This window comes from Cheilinus undulatus, linkage group 2 (genome assembly GCF_018320785.1).
Source record: "Cheilinus undulatus linkage group 2, ASM1832078v1, whole genome shotgun sequence".
Lineage (NCBI taxonomy): Eukaryota > Metazoa > Chordata > Actinopteri > Labriformes > Labridae > Cheilinus > Cheilinus undulatus.
This window is the reverse complement of record NC_054866.1, coordinates 49,935,558-49,949,396: the sequence shown is the minus strand read 5'-3', so window position 1 is coordinate 49,949,396 and position 13,839 is coordinate 49,935,558. Positions and strand designations below refer to the sequence as shown.

General features: G+C 40.8%; 1 protein-coding gene across 3 annotated transcripts in view; it reads left to right on the top strand.

The window, feature by feature from the left end:
* The window catches only part of pak1 (p21 protein (Cdc42/Rac)-activated kinase 1), a 104,372-nt gene that overhangs the window by 18,202 nt on the left and 72,331 nt on the right, over positions 1-13,839 (top strand). For 2 of the 3 annotated variants that reach the window (XM_041802461.1, XM_041802444.1), the window contains exon 2: positions 9,290-9,348. The exons of the other annotated variant lie outside the window; for it this stretch is intronic. The gene's annotated coding sequence lies outside the window, so the exon portion shown is untranslated. The remainder of the gene's footprint in view (positions 1-9,289; positions 9,349-13,839) is intronic. 3 annotated transcript variants of the gene reach the window in all.

Below are 13,839 nucleotides of genomic sequence, written 5' to 3'. Positions count from 1 at the left end.
CATAAAGATTATTATAGCAGTAAGGATAGTAAATAAACAGAAACAGACTGATTGAATCAGAATGAAAGACCTCTACATTTACAGTCCCGTTTCTCCCTCCTGTCACTCATCTCCCTTTAAGAGATTGAAGATTTTGTCAGGGTTGTTTCCTGCCTCCTTCCTGGTTTTTTCTCTTCTCCTCTTCTTTATCGCCAGCATCCATCACTCTAATTCTCTCAGTCTCACTCCCATCTTGGTTTTTCCTCAGGGGAGATGTTTCATGCTGTGTTCTCACCTCCGTTTTTAAAGAGCGAGCGAGGAACATCGCCCTCTGCCCCTCGCCAACAGCACACTCCAAATTTTAAACAAGGCCAGTGGAGCGAGCTGGCCTGCCCTCTACATGCACCCTGTCTCCCTCTTTCCTCTTACATCATAGAAATAAAGGGTCAGTCTCTGATAAAGTGCTGAAATAAAACAAATTACTCGTGATTTACACCAAGGATGCAGATGTATCCTCCAAAGACCAGGTTAAAAGCTGAATAACTGTTGTTTTTAAGATGAAATTTTCATCAGTCACATGTTAAAATGAGAAAATCTTTGTGATTAACAAGATAGTAAACTTACTGACAAGAGATATCACTATAAGTTATTTAGATTCAAGGCGTTAAATGTGCCAAAAAACTTTAACATGGGGTGCTTAGGACCCAGAGATTTATATGTCTAGTGTCATGTGACATTTCATAGACAGTGCAGTAAACCAGAGCATCCAGCTCTGTCCTGTTTACTGAGAAATCTCATCCAGCTTTCATTTTTGACCTTTTTATGTACTAAAAGAAGCGTTACTTTCTCTCAGCTCAGGTCTTAAACATCTAAAATCTCATTCTTTAAAGATTGTAGGAACCCTGTGTAGAGTTGTTTTGAGGTTAAATGTGTTGCACAATAATAGCTGAGTTAATGTTCAGAGACTTACTGTCTTTTATTGATTAGACATATCAGCTGATCTCACTCACAGGTGATCACTGATCAATATCAGCTATAAAAACCTGATCAGGACCTCCCCAGGTCCTAACTTTAGCCTGCTAGTGTTAGTGCAGACATAATGTAAGAACTCTAGATGTTAAGGTTGTTGGTATAATGAGAATTCAGATATGGACATGCTACAATGATGAGGCCTGCAGCAGTAAATCTCAGTAGCTCTCTCATTTGTCTGTCAGAGTCTAGAACACACAGCAGCAGTGTGGTGTATCGTGTGGGAGTGTGTGTGTGTGTGTGGGTGGGGGTGTGTGTGTGTGTGTATGTGTGTGTGTTCCAGCTCCCTGATGAGACCGACAGCCTGCTGAGGTGAAACAAAGCCGGTTTAGAGAGCCACACGCTGGATTTTCAGGCTGATCTTCATGTTGTCGAGCTTGTTGATGCTTCTTCCTTGACTTAAACAGACAAAGCTAATTTGGAACTGAAGCTGCCGGCCTGTTCTGATAACAGAGCAGCAAACTCTGTTCTGGATGTCGAGCTGCAGTTAGAATAGATTTTAGATAAGCCTGTTAATGCAAACAACTATTAGCTTTGCTTTTTTTTTTGTTCTCTTTTTCTTGTCAGAATCTGTTATTTTCAGAGAACTGACTGAACTCATAAAGCTGATTAAGGTTTATTATTCTAAAAACCTCTTTGCATGCAATGCTTTATTTTGACATTTATCAAAATCTTAAAATAGGACTGCAGTTTCTATATTTTCCAGTATATTTATCCGTCCCTTATGCTTTGAATTGATTTTTGGGAATACAGATGTCAGAAAATAGTGGTAATTGTTTGTCACACTGTCCTATATTTTCAGAGGATGTTGAGGGTAAAAAGGTGTTAAGTCTTCTGAAAAAGTCTTAGAAGAAATTGCACTGTCTTTAAAAAGATAACTTGACCATTGTATTCAATGTGACTCCTCTGAATCAGTCCACGACCCCCAAAATAAAGGTGTCAGAGACCAGGGACCCCTACTGTACCTCAAGGTGGTTGAACACAGTCATGCACATTATAGAATAGTCATGTGTAGACAAGGCATTAGGGGGGAAAAATGGCCCAGCCAAATTGGGGGCCAGTAAAATCATGGTCCATTGTAAAGTTAAGCTTTGGTATTTTATATTTAACCTGAATCATAACCACTCCAATCAAAGAGACAAATACATTTTTATTCTTTTTTGCAGTAAGTAGCCCTCTTAAAAATTTTAATCCTTTTGTTTAAAACAGACTTGAAATACATTAAAATAGCTAAAATGGACTATTAATGGCAAAAAAATAGTGGGGAAAGGTGGTGAAATTGGGGTTTAAAAGTAGCAGAAATGGGTTAGAAGTGCCAAAAATTGGATAAAAGTGGCAAAAAAATAAGCAAGAGTGGCAAAATTGGGTTATAGTGGCAAAAAACGGGCATATGAAGTGGTAAAAGGGGATTAAAAGTTGTCTGAAATGGTGTTAAGGTAGCAAAAAAATGTGGAAATTTGGTGAAATGGGATGATAAATTGATGTAATTTGGCAAAAAGGGGTTAGCTGAGGCAGAAATGGGTTAAACTTGCAAAAATGGGCATATTAAATTGTGAAATGTGGTGTAAAAAGTGTTAAAGAGGGGTTAATAGTGGCAACAGTGTGTCAGCAGAGCCAACAATAGGCAAAGAGTGGCAAGATTTGGTTTAGAAGTGGCAAAACCAGGCAGATAAAAAGTGGTGGAAAGAGTTTAAAACTGAAAAAAAATGGGTTTGTAAGTTGCGAAAATGTGTTAAAATTGGCAAAATTGGTGGGAAAAAAAGTGATGAGAAAGGGTTGTAATCTAGCAAAATGTGGCAACAGTGTAGATTGAAAAAATATTCCTCATTATTTAAGGCATCTGGAGACCCCATCCCAGTGTCTCACGACCCCCAATGGTTTCCTGACCCCAGAGAGGTAGTTAGCTTGATAAGGAAATTTAACTGGACCCCTTCCTTGCCCCAGATTGCATGCACATAGGGAAGAGTATGAGTAATTAAGACTTGGAGTGCTGTTTCATTAGTGCCATGTGAACATACTGTTTGCAGTTGAAATATTTCAACTTATTTGGCATTATGCCAAGCGTCTAACTGAATACTTGGTGATAAATCAACAGAACACAGAGGTTTATGTTCTTTGGCCACAGATGTGGCTTTATCAGTACAGCGAGCTGTATTACAGCAGCAACAACTCCTTCACGACAGCAACGGTAACTTTCTCTCTGAAGATAATGAAGCATTAAAAGATCTAATCCAATGGTCCCGCTGATAGGAGATCAGTCACACAGGGACGTGGTCACTCTGGTGAGTGGAAAGCAATGCTGCATTGCTCTTATCAGTTGACCTTGATAAGAAGACCTTCTTAGACCATAGGTCTAATGAAGTTGTTCACCAAACAAAGTGCTGCTGGAGATCTGTTTCCCTCAAGATTCATCCTCCATGCACTTTAGAAGTTGGGAAAATTGTGCCAGATATACCCTTGATAAGAAGATAGCAGGCAGATATCTGGTTGTAAGATAAATGGTAAAAAACGAGCACACTTAAGAGCTCTGAACTTTTAGTACAGATCCTATGCTTTACTTTCAGTACAAGCACAATGCATGCTCACGCTCTAGCTTATATCTGAAAGAAGATGAAAATGTGACTTCTGTTATGTTTAGCATCTATGATATGCTACAACTTCTGTGTCAAATCTTGTGCAGAGGCTGTGGCAGAATTTTTAGTTTAATTGAGGTCGGTTTCAGTTGTAAACATGCAAGAGTAAAGCGGTCTCTGGCCATATTGTGCATTGGTCTAACTTTGAGGAATGAAACCTAGTATGATTTCAGTCAAACTGTCATGTTTACATGCATCATAAACATCCAGTTATAGCCAGACATAATAATCTGACTTTTCTGACTGCATGTAAACACACTGACTGATTTGTATGTCTGTATGAGAGACTGACCGTCTGCTCACCTGTACCTGCAGCTTAGAGAGTGAATCTATGATTAGCTAAGGATAAAGCTGTGTAAATGGTCACTCTCGTTCTGTGTCTGTGAGAGAGAAACTGAGGACAAACAGCTGCTAACACGGCGCATTAGCTTGTTGTAATGACAGTTTAGCAACACCTCAGTGAGCCATAAGCTCATTTACATTTCCTTCTGGCTGTTCGAATTACTTACTATGTGTGTGTGTGTGCAGGTGTGTGAAGCAACGCAAGTGAAATAACAACACACACAGCTGGCTACATGTTGCATTGGGCTGTCTTCATTATAGTTAATCAGACCGTTAATAAGATGTTATCTGGAGCTATGTGGGTCTGACCTTCTGGCTCCTGTCCCTGTGTTTCTCTGTGTGTTTCTGTGTGTGTTTTCTCACAGTAAGTTGTGAATGTGTGGACAGCTGTTTGGCCGTCACTCTCACCTCCAGCCCTCCATCTGTGTTTCCTCTCCTTCTTTGTTCAGCGTCGTCTGAGCCCCCAATGACACCAACACGCTGTGTACACACAAACAGCTTCCTCCTCACTCATTAGACACAGACTGTTTGTTTGATGGCATTCAGGCCCCTTCTGCACAGGGAAGGCAGAAAGACTGAGATAGTCACACATTTTTAATGAATGGGATTCTTTTCAGACATGAAGTAGATAATTCTGAAAGTTTGTCATGCACCCTGGTCCACCCTCCCTACAGGATCAGCCCTCTGGCCGCTCATTTCAGTTTCATTTTTGATTTTATCCTGGTGCTCCCATTCTGACTAACACTGTGTCTTAAAAAATGTTAGTGGACTATTACTTTTCCATGAGAAAGATGAGACTTAGACTAGCTAAAGATAAATCTCTGAAAAACAAAAACTGACAAAATTTGTTTGGTTTTCATTAAAGAGACTTAAACAAGACTAAAATGTAATTGTTTTTACACATTCACAATCCATCAAAACACGACATATTGGTAGCTCTTCTGCCTCTCAGCTAAAGAGGGCAGGGATCCCACCCAGGTGTTCCAGAGTGCAGAACACACAAGTATGATATGCACCAGATTTAGGCAAAGAGAATAAAGCAGTGTTTCTCCACCTTTTCAGCCTGCGACCCCCAAAATATAGGTTCCAGAGACCGGGGACCCCCACTGTGCATGAAGGTGGCTGAACACAGCCATGAACATTAAATAATAGTAATTTGGAGACGAGGCCGCCCATAAGAGGGGAAAAATGGGAGAGCCAAACTGGGGGCCAGCAAAATCATTGTCCGTTCTAAAGTTAAGCTGTGGTATATGCTTATCAAAGAAACAAATATCTTTTCAATTAATTTGTGTAGTAAGTAGCCCTCTTAAAAATGTAAATCGTGCGAGCACAGATGGTCAAGTGGTTTAAGGCACCACCCCATGTACACGGGCGGCCGGGGTTCGAATCCGGCCTGTGGCCCTTTACCGCATGTCTCTTCCCACTCTCTTCCCTGTTTCCGAGTCTATCAGCTGTCCTTCCTCTATCAAATAAAGGCATGAAAAGGCCCAAAAATAAATCTTAAAAAAAAATGTAAATCCTTTTGATAAAAAACAATTAAAATATGTTAAAAACAGCTAAAATGGGTGAATAAAATGGAAAAGGGGGTGTAAATGGATTTTAAAAGTAGCAGAAATGGGTTAGAAGTGCCAAAAATTAGATAAAAGTGGTAAAAATAACCAAAAAACTGGCAAAATGGGTTTAATTGGCAAAAACAGGCATATTAAGTGGTAAAATGGGATTAAGGACTGGTTAAAATGGTGTTAATTGCCAAAAAATAGATCGAATTTAGTGAAATGGGATGAAAAGTTGATATAAACTGGCAAAAAAGGGTTAGCTGTGGCAGAATCTGGAAGAAATGGGTGAAACTGGCAAAAACGGGCATATCAAATTGTGAAATTTGAGAAAAAATGGGTTTTAAGTGGCAAAAATGTGTTAAAATTTGGCAAAATTGGTGTAACATGGCAACAATGTCATTTAAAAAATAATCATAGTTTTTTTAAGGCATCTGGAGACCCCATCTCAGTGTCTCGTGACCCCCAATGGGGTCCCGACCTCAACGTTGAGAACCCCTGGAATAAAGGTTTTCACTTGAAGTTTTGTCAAGCTAAAGACTTTCTACTCACTACAACTTGACTAAAAGAATTATGTTTGCTTCGACTGAAACCTAGACTTCAGTCAGGAACACTCTCGTCATACATTTACAGTTTTATTGCAAAATAGATGTACAGATTTTCCTGGTGGAGAAGGTTCTGCTCAAAAGATGCTTCCTGGGATAGTCAAGCAGTATGCTTTGACTTTCCTGAGAAGTGCATAACAAGAAACTTCAGCTTCAGTTAATGGCCACTATCTTTCTCTCTGGCACTTCACTGGATGTAACCATGAGAAGCTCAGCGGTGGTTAAGCTGTTAGCGTGTAGTAGGAAGACTGTGGTAGGACACTTTTCTAAGGTAGTAAATGGAAATAAAGTGGTATGTAGGCTGTCGAGGGTTGAACTCGCATATAACTACTCACCCAATGTGAAAAGACGCCAAATGTCAAAGCGTGATATTACATCTGCAAAGAGGAACAAAGGTGGGTGGCACTAGCTTTTAATGCTAGAAATGCTGTAGAGAGTATATCACACTAACATCACACCCGCTGACACAATGACCCTATGAGGAATTTGACTGTTTTCTAGGGGTTTTCTCCTCTTTAGGCTAGTCGGTTAAACGAAATGTAAATGACTGTCTAGCCGAACAGGGAAATAGATGCTTAGGAACATCCTTAGTTGAGAGAAAGTGCTGTGATTGGCTGTGGATGCTGGGGGGTGATAACTGGGATCAGCTGGCCATCAGCTGATAAGGGCTGGGGGTATGTCTACCGTATCCTGCATGAACTAATGCTGAGCTTCAATAAAACTATGAAGGGTAGAAATTACTAAAATGTACCTAAAACTAATGAACATTTAATCCTTAAGACTAATATCAAAAATAACCGTCAAAATGAAAGCTGGTCTCATGCTGGTCAGTCACATTTTTCTTAAGACATGTTAGGTTTTCTAGTCTTTTATTGATGTGTTACTGCAGTGTTTTACTTTCTTGCTTTCATATTGAATTGACTGTTTAAAGAAACTGAAAATAATCCAGTATCTTTGCTTGCAATTTTACTGGCAGGTTATAGACTTTCTATCCATGTAACCAGTACCTTGTTTTGGTCAGAGGAGTGCGCTGCATCATGCAGTTTAGTATCTGCTGCCGTCTGTTGGCCTTTTTGGTTAACTGCACCATGGGGGTGTGTATTTGAAGATTGTTGAAGCATTTATGGCCATTTTGATTCTGTGGCATATGTATTTATAAATATACTGGCAAAGAGCATGTCATGATATATTCCCATAGTGAGATTTTGAGCACAGTACTGGTAAAATTCACCACCAGGGGGCTCTCTTTCAAAATAACAAAAGAGGACAATGAGACGCCCTACCAAGCTCCGCCCACTCCTGCTGTTTACTTTTTGTTTTGAACTGTGTCGCTTACTTGTGATGGAGCAGGATTATTCTCTAATATCTGTGAGTACAATCACCCAAGCTCACCTCATTAATGCAGAACTCCACCCAACTGAAATTCCAGTAATGCCTGATTGCCTGATTCAGCATTTCCAGGCAGAGAAGAGACCTGACGTGCTGCCCAGCCCATTAAAAACTGCTCTCCATAAGATGTATTTATTAGGGGTGTAATGGTTCCCAGAGGTCACGGTTCGGTTTGTATCTGGTTTGGGGGGTTACAGTTTGGTACAGTCCTGTTCATTGATTAATAAAGAAAAAGTCTCAGATTTATCGTTCTTAGATGTCCTCACTTATTGTTCGATGTTTCTTTTACTCATTTTATTGCTACTTCCTCTTTTGGTTGCTGGTTTGATAACGCTTAGCAAACATTTGTTAGTATTCCTGTGACTGTGCACCGACACTGGCCGTGACCCCAGCACCATGACAAATGCAAATACTGTTACACCCCTAGTATTTACTTAATAGAAATCCAACATTTTGGTTCATTGCTGAACTCTCCTAATAAGGGAGAAAAGCTGTTAAAAGTGGCCTTCCTGCTAATGCTGCTAGCTACCTGCAAAACATTCTTGGATCAATTACAGTGGCCCTTTTTAACAGCTATTCTCCCTTATTAGGTGAAAATAATCCATGACTTCCAAATATTGGTTTACTGTTAAGTGAATAAACCTTAATCTGCTGAGGTAGGCATGCTAAGAAGCACGTCCGGTCTCTACTTGGCAAGGAAATATCTTATGCAGGCACAAAATAGCGAAAGTCAGGGGTTGGAATTCTGTGTTACATGGGTGATCGTGGGTGATTGAGCTCCACATAACCAATGACAGAGAATAATCGTGGTACATCATAAGTAAGCTAACCTTGCAAAGCTGATGGATTCCCCTGTTTCCATGTTTCTTACTGGCAAATCTTGCAAAGCTCCTATCTGAACAGTTTGGGCCCAGTTAGGAAGTGACAGGACCAATCAGCATCGAGGGGCAGTACTTTCGGGCGCAGTGGAGTTGTGACGTAAACAAGCAGCGACAAGAGGCCGGTGCAATTACGGCAGAAGACATTAGCATGGATGCTGCTAAAGTGCCAGTTTTATCAGAACTTGATGACATTTCTTCGTTGAAGAACAAAGAACATCAGTGAGTTGTTTTCTTTTCAAAAACGACAAAAGTCGTGTACTGACATGTCTACAGTCGCCATGGTTCGCGTCATGCAGTTCTCTATGGAGGTTACTCGTCGGTAGCGGCTAAGACGTCACGTTTTGTTGCTCTGATTGGCCCGTAAAGATGTGACAGACTGAACGTTCCTCCAGTCACCCTCCAAGTTTTTTTCAAAGCCTCTGCCCTTTCCCAAATGCTGTCTATGGAACGTTTTCCAGATGGATGAGTGAAAAAAATCCATCTGGCGTGTCAGGTTACAAGTAAGCAGCAACAGAACAGCAGGTTCTTGTAGAAGTTCCTTTTGCATTATGTAGCAGTTTTTGACTTGACAACGATAAACAAGCCATGTCTGTCACCATGCCTCTGTCCTTACAGTCATATGAATAAAAAGATTCCTCTGGCTTTGAAAGTTGTGGACCTATTTGGGGTAATGTAAGGGTCATCATTTTTTAAATTTTATAGCCATTTCAGTAAAAATTGACATTTTTTGCATGAAAAAGGAAAATTTGTCCCTGTGTCCTTCATTAGCATGTGGTAGATGTAATCGCTTTAAATTCAGTTGATAAACTAAAACTCTTACTGTCACAGTGAGAAGTGACGAAGGATGTTAACAAGTGTCCCTCTGTGTTTGTGTGCAGGCTGCAGGTGAAGCTGTCTGTCTTTTGTGATTGGAGCGACTCAGACACAACACTAACGGGTGAGTTCAGCTGTGTACAAAGCTGGTCAGTTTGTTCTGGTTCTGTTCCTCGCTCTGCTAGACTGTAGCAGCTTTTTCCATGTGACTATGTGAATATAACCTGGATGTTATGATGAAAACATGAGGCAAACGTGAATCACGGCACTTGCACTGAGACGGGGTATTTCAGTGAATGTCCTGGTATTTTGTAGCTTTTGTTCTTTTCCTCACCCTCCTGTAAAGGTCAGTTGCTCCATAAAAGTTTATTGCATTGACAGTTGCAGTGCAGACCCTTTGTCTGGGGGTTCTGTGTGCAGATATCCTCTGATGGCTTTCTTATGAGCAGCCAGTTTCATCCAGAACCATTTTCTTATGTGGAAACAAGCCCAGATTTACTGTTACATAAGATCAACATTTATTCCAAATATTTGCATAATAACTTGAGCAGTGACCTGCAAGTATGAGCCAATTTAAGCATAATTTTAGCTTGGTTTTGCATATATAATTCAGCTGTTCTCAAATACCTCCTGATCAGATTAGATCATTAGATGTTTGAGATAATTTTATATGCATCCCTGAATATGATGAAGCTTCTGACATGGAGATATCTAAAGAAACAGTTTGAAGGGTGTGTGTTTTCAGGATTTTTTTATTGTTAATGTCTGCTAGAACAGAGCAGCCTCTTATTGGTCCAGTTATTGTGGCTGTCTGGGGATCTTTGCTTTTCTTCAGTTTCAGTGTAATCTAATTAAACATGCATCTTTGGAATGAGTAATATCTTGATAAAAGATGAAATCAGAAACCATCAGATTATTTCTGCTAAATGTGTAACATGTGCTTCTCCTCGCTCATTTCCTGCAGCAGCGGTCGTGGTTGCTCCGCTGCAGGTTAGCCCGCAGACATGCTGCTCATTAGATCATCTGTCATACTAAAGACATCTCAGTGTTGTGGCTCGCTGAGGGAAACCAGAGGGTTTCACGTTATGTAAGTCGACTGTAATGGGATTCTGCTTCTTTTTCGGCCTAATGGTTCCCAGCATGCACTGCAGCTTCCATTATTTATGGGGTTGCCATGGTAATGGGGCTGGGCAGGGAAAGAGTCTGACAGCTGGTAGATCAGGGATGCAGACGGACCCCACCCCCATCCTCTACCCACCCCAGCACACCTGGGTTTGTGAGTCTGTCTGTGTTTGGGGGTGGGGTTTACTGCGCCCATGAGCGCTCTGACTGAAGGCTCTGCCATGCATTTTTAATGCTCTGCATTATTGTGTATGCAAGCCTTGAATGCTTTAAGTGAGTTTGTTGGGAATATTGCCTCACTGTGTCAGTCTTTAAACATATATGAATGCAGGACTACTAAAGGCATGGAGGAATCCTCTCTTTGGTTGATCTTTTTCAGGGATTTATGTGAATTTATCAAAGATAGTTGTATTGTCTGTGAACAGGATGGTGGTAGTTTTGCATTAAAGCTTTCAGCTCTCCATTTTGGCCATTACTTTCTTGTTTTTGGAGCCAGATGGGATCGTGTTTGTCAAAGAGAGCCAAATGATTACTCCTGTGTAATGACTGAGAGGGGGCTTTTGTTGCAACTAGGTACCCAAGAAATAACAAGGGAGCCACACCCCACTGGATACCCCAATTTCTCACCTTTTTTACTGTAACCAGAACCATAATTTATTAAAAATTACCTTGCTGTTTTATTGATATTAATTAAATTTGCTCTTCAGACCGTATAATCACAGGGAAATTGTTCAAATAGAAAAATAAACTGAGAAATAGTCATTTTCTCACGTATCTGTATATGAGAAGCTGTGTATTCTCTCCTGTTCTATGTGATTATGACCAAATGACTGCAGATGTAAATTAGCTTTAAGCTAATGCTGATACAGTGCTTCAAATGGCAACATTCATGTTTACTATTGTTCATGGTCCCTTTAAAAATCAAATAAATAAAGACAACAAAAGCACACTGAGGCAGGGCGTAGATGGTCTAGTGGTTGACGTGCACCCTATGTGTGCAGGCTGCCCAGGTAAGAGTCCGGCCTGTGTCTCCTTTCGAGCATCTCTCCCAAGCAGCAACCTCTGGTCCTGAAAACTGAAGCCAATGCAGAAGTGCAAAAAATTGCAATACGGCGAATGTCCACTTGAGGCTAGCTGAAACACCGTAGGTCACATGCACAACACATGTTAAAAAGATGTTTTTTTACACGAGAAACAAACTGGTTTACAGCCTGGTTAAAAAAAAAAAACAAACGTACCTCATTAGCTAATGTCCTCAGGAGCTCTCACTGTACAGGGGGAAACGCCTCACTGCCCATTGATTGGTGCGTTTCATTTGACTGACAGATAGCTTGACAGGCTTACACTACTTATCTGTCATCCAGAATGCTTGCTAGCTTAGCGGACAGGAAGCCAAGCTCAGTGTACAGGCTCTTGCCTGCTGTTAGGTTGATCCAAAGTTCGGTTGAGACAGCAGTCTCAATATGGAGGCCGCCACAGTTTGGCTTTAAAGCTATTTGAGTCCGCCTGTTGTAATCAAATGGCTGACATCACACAGGCTTTGTCCAATTCTTTACATTCTATGGTCTCTCCTCTCTCTTGTCTCTGTTTATGACTCTATCCACTGTCCGCTTCTATGAATAGAGGGATAAAATCACAAAAAAAACTATATCCTAAAAAAACAAAAGCAAGCTGGTCTGACTTGAACTGTTGGCTTCACAGCTCCGCACTGCCCCCTTGATTACTGGTGGTATTGCACCCTTTGGTCAGTACTGGTAAGGCTTCAGAGCAGTGTTTCCCCATCCTTTTTTCCTTGGAGCCCCGCCTACATGTACCTGAGAAAAGCCCCCCCCAGGTCACGAGACAGAAGAAAAAGTGACACACTGCCGCCAAAAATCAACATAGATTTTAATTGTTTCACTGATAAAACCTTTCAAAAAGGCCTGTGCATGCTTTCCTTACCAAAAGACATTTGTATAAACTACTTAATAACTGCTTTATCATGGTTTTAGTCAATATTTGCAATTTTAATTTTGGCAGCCTCAGAGCAGACAAAGCCTCGCGCCCCTCCTAAGATCTTTGGTCCCCCCCCCGGGGATCCTGGGCCCCAGGTTGGAAACCAATGCTCAAGAGAACGTGCAGAAATGTGGACACAGTGCAGACAGAAGGTTCCATCCCTTAAACACTGAGCATAAATGAGCCTTTAGGTCCCTTGAATACATTCTGAATGAACACAAGGATATGAGTAAGTGTCGCTCACAAAATACCAATAGTTTAATAATCCTAGTAGAGGTAATCTTTTCTTATTTGTGTATCAGTGTCACCTGTGAGACAGGTGCATCTTTGCTTTTATGTGGGTAATTTGAAGCTGATGGATTGTAGGTGTGTGTGTTTCCATATTCAGGGCTGGGCTGAGATAAACACTGCCTTTTAAGACTCACATTACATGGAAATAGACACAGACCCACACTGACAGACTCACACCTCATACTATTGTCTATTCATACAACCAATAAGACACTGAAACACAGCCACTGTAAAGGGAGGATAGCTAAAAGACACATAACATATAAAGTTATTACTGGACATACAGTCACAGAGAGATGTCTTTATTTATCCCTAGACTGCTGAACCAAACTAGAGATCTTTAATTGGTCAGAAAAAACGCACCTACTAGACATACTCTGTGTTCATGGTCAAATGTGAGCAATAATGTTCGTAACACCACCAGAGTTAATGAGGAAAAACATCGGCATTATTGGCTCAGTTATTGTCTAAGCGCTGGTATACAGTCTAATATCATACCCGATGCTCTTCCGCTAATAATTACAATTTAGGTGATAGGACAAGTCTTTCTGGTTCAAGTTTTTTATTCAAAGGGAAACAGACGCCTTCTGCCACTGTCTTTCTGTGGGAAAACAGTTCAAGCTTGTAAGCAGAGCGACAGAGTGAACTCTCAGCGTTTCCAGTGAAAAATGGTTTTGTGTAAATTCCAGAGGACTCTTGTTGCTCCTCAGCTTTCTTTCTTTTCTTTGATCCCTCGCTCTGTATTCTCCGCCGGCCCCCACTTGCCCCCTTTTTGTCAGCGTTTCTCTCTCCTCATACTTTGTGTTCTTTCACTGCGTCTCTCGCGCCCGCTGCTCCACTTAGTCTCTGTTTTACTTTCTCTTTTTTGTCCCATTTGTTTGGCTTTTTTTCCTGTAAATGGCTCATTGTTGGATCACTCAGACTGGACACATTCCTCTATTTAGTCCTCATTTCATTCAGCATATTTTGTAAAAATCCTTTTTGTAATGTCTTGCTTCTCTTGCTCATACATTCACATGATAAGTAGCTGTGAGCAGAACCTTTCCAGACAGATTAACCACAGTGAAGGGTGAAATGAAGAGAGAACGACAAAGAAGAAAAGCATGAAGAAGAGAGAGACAGGACGGACACTCGGGGTTCAGCTGCTGCCACACTTTACAAAGGTTAAATGTAGTATTGGGAAGAATTTTCCCTTCATCTGTCTTTT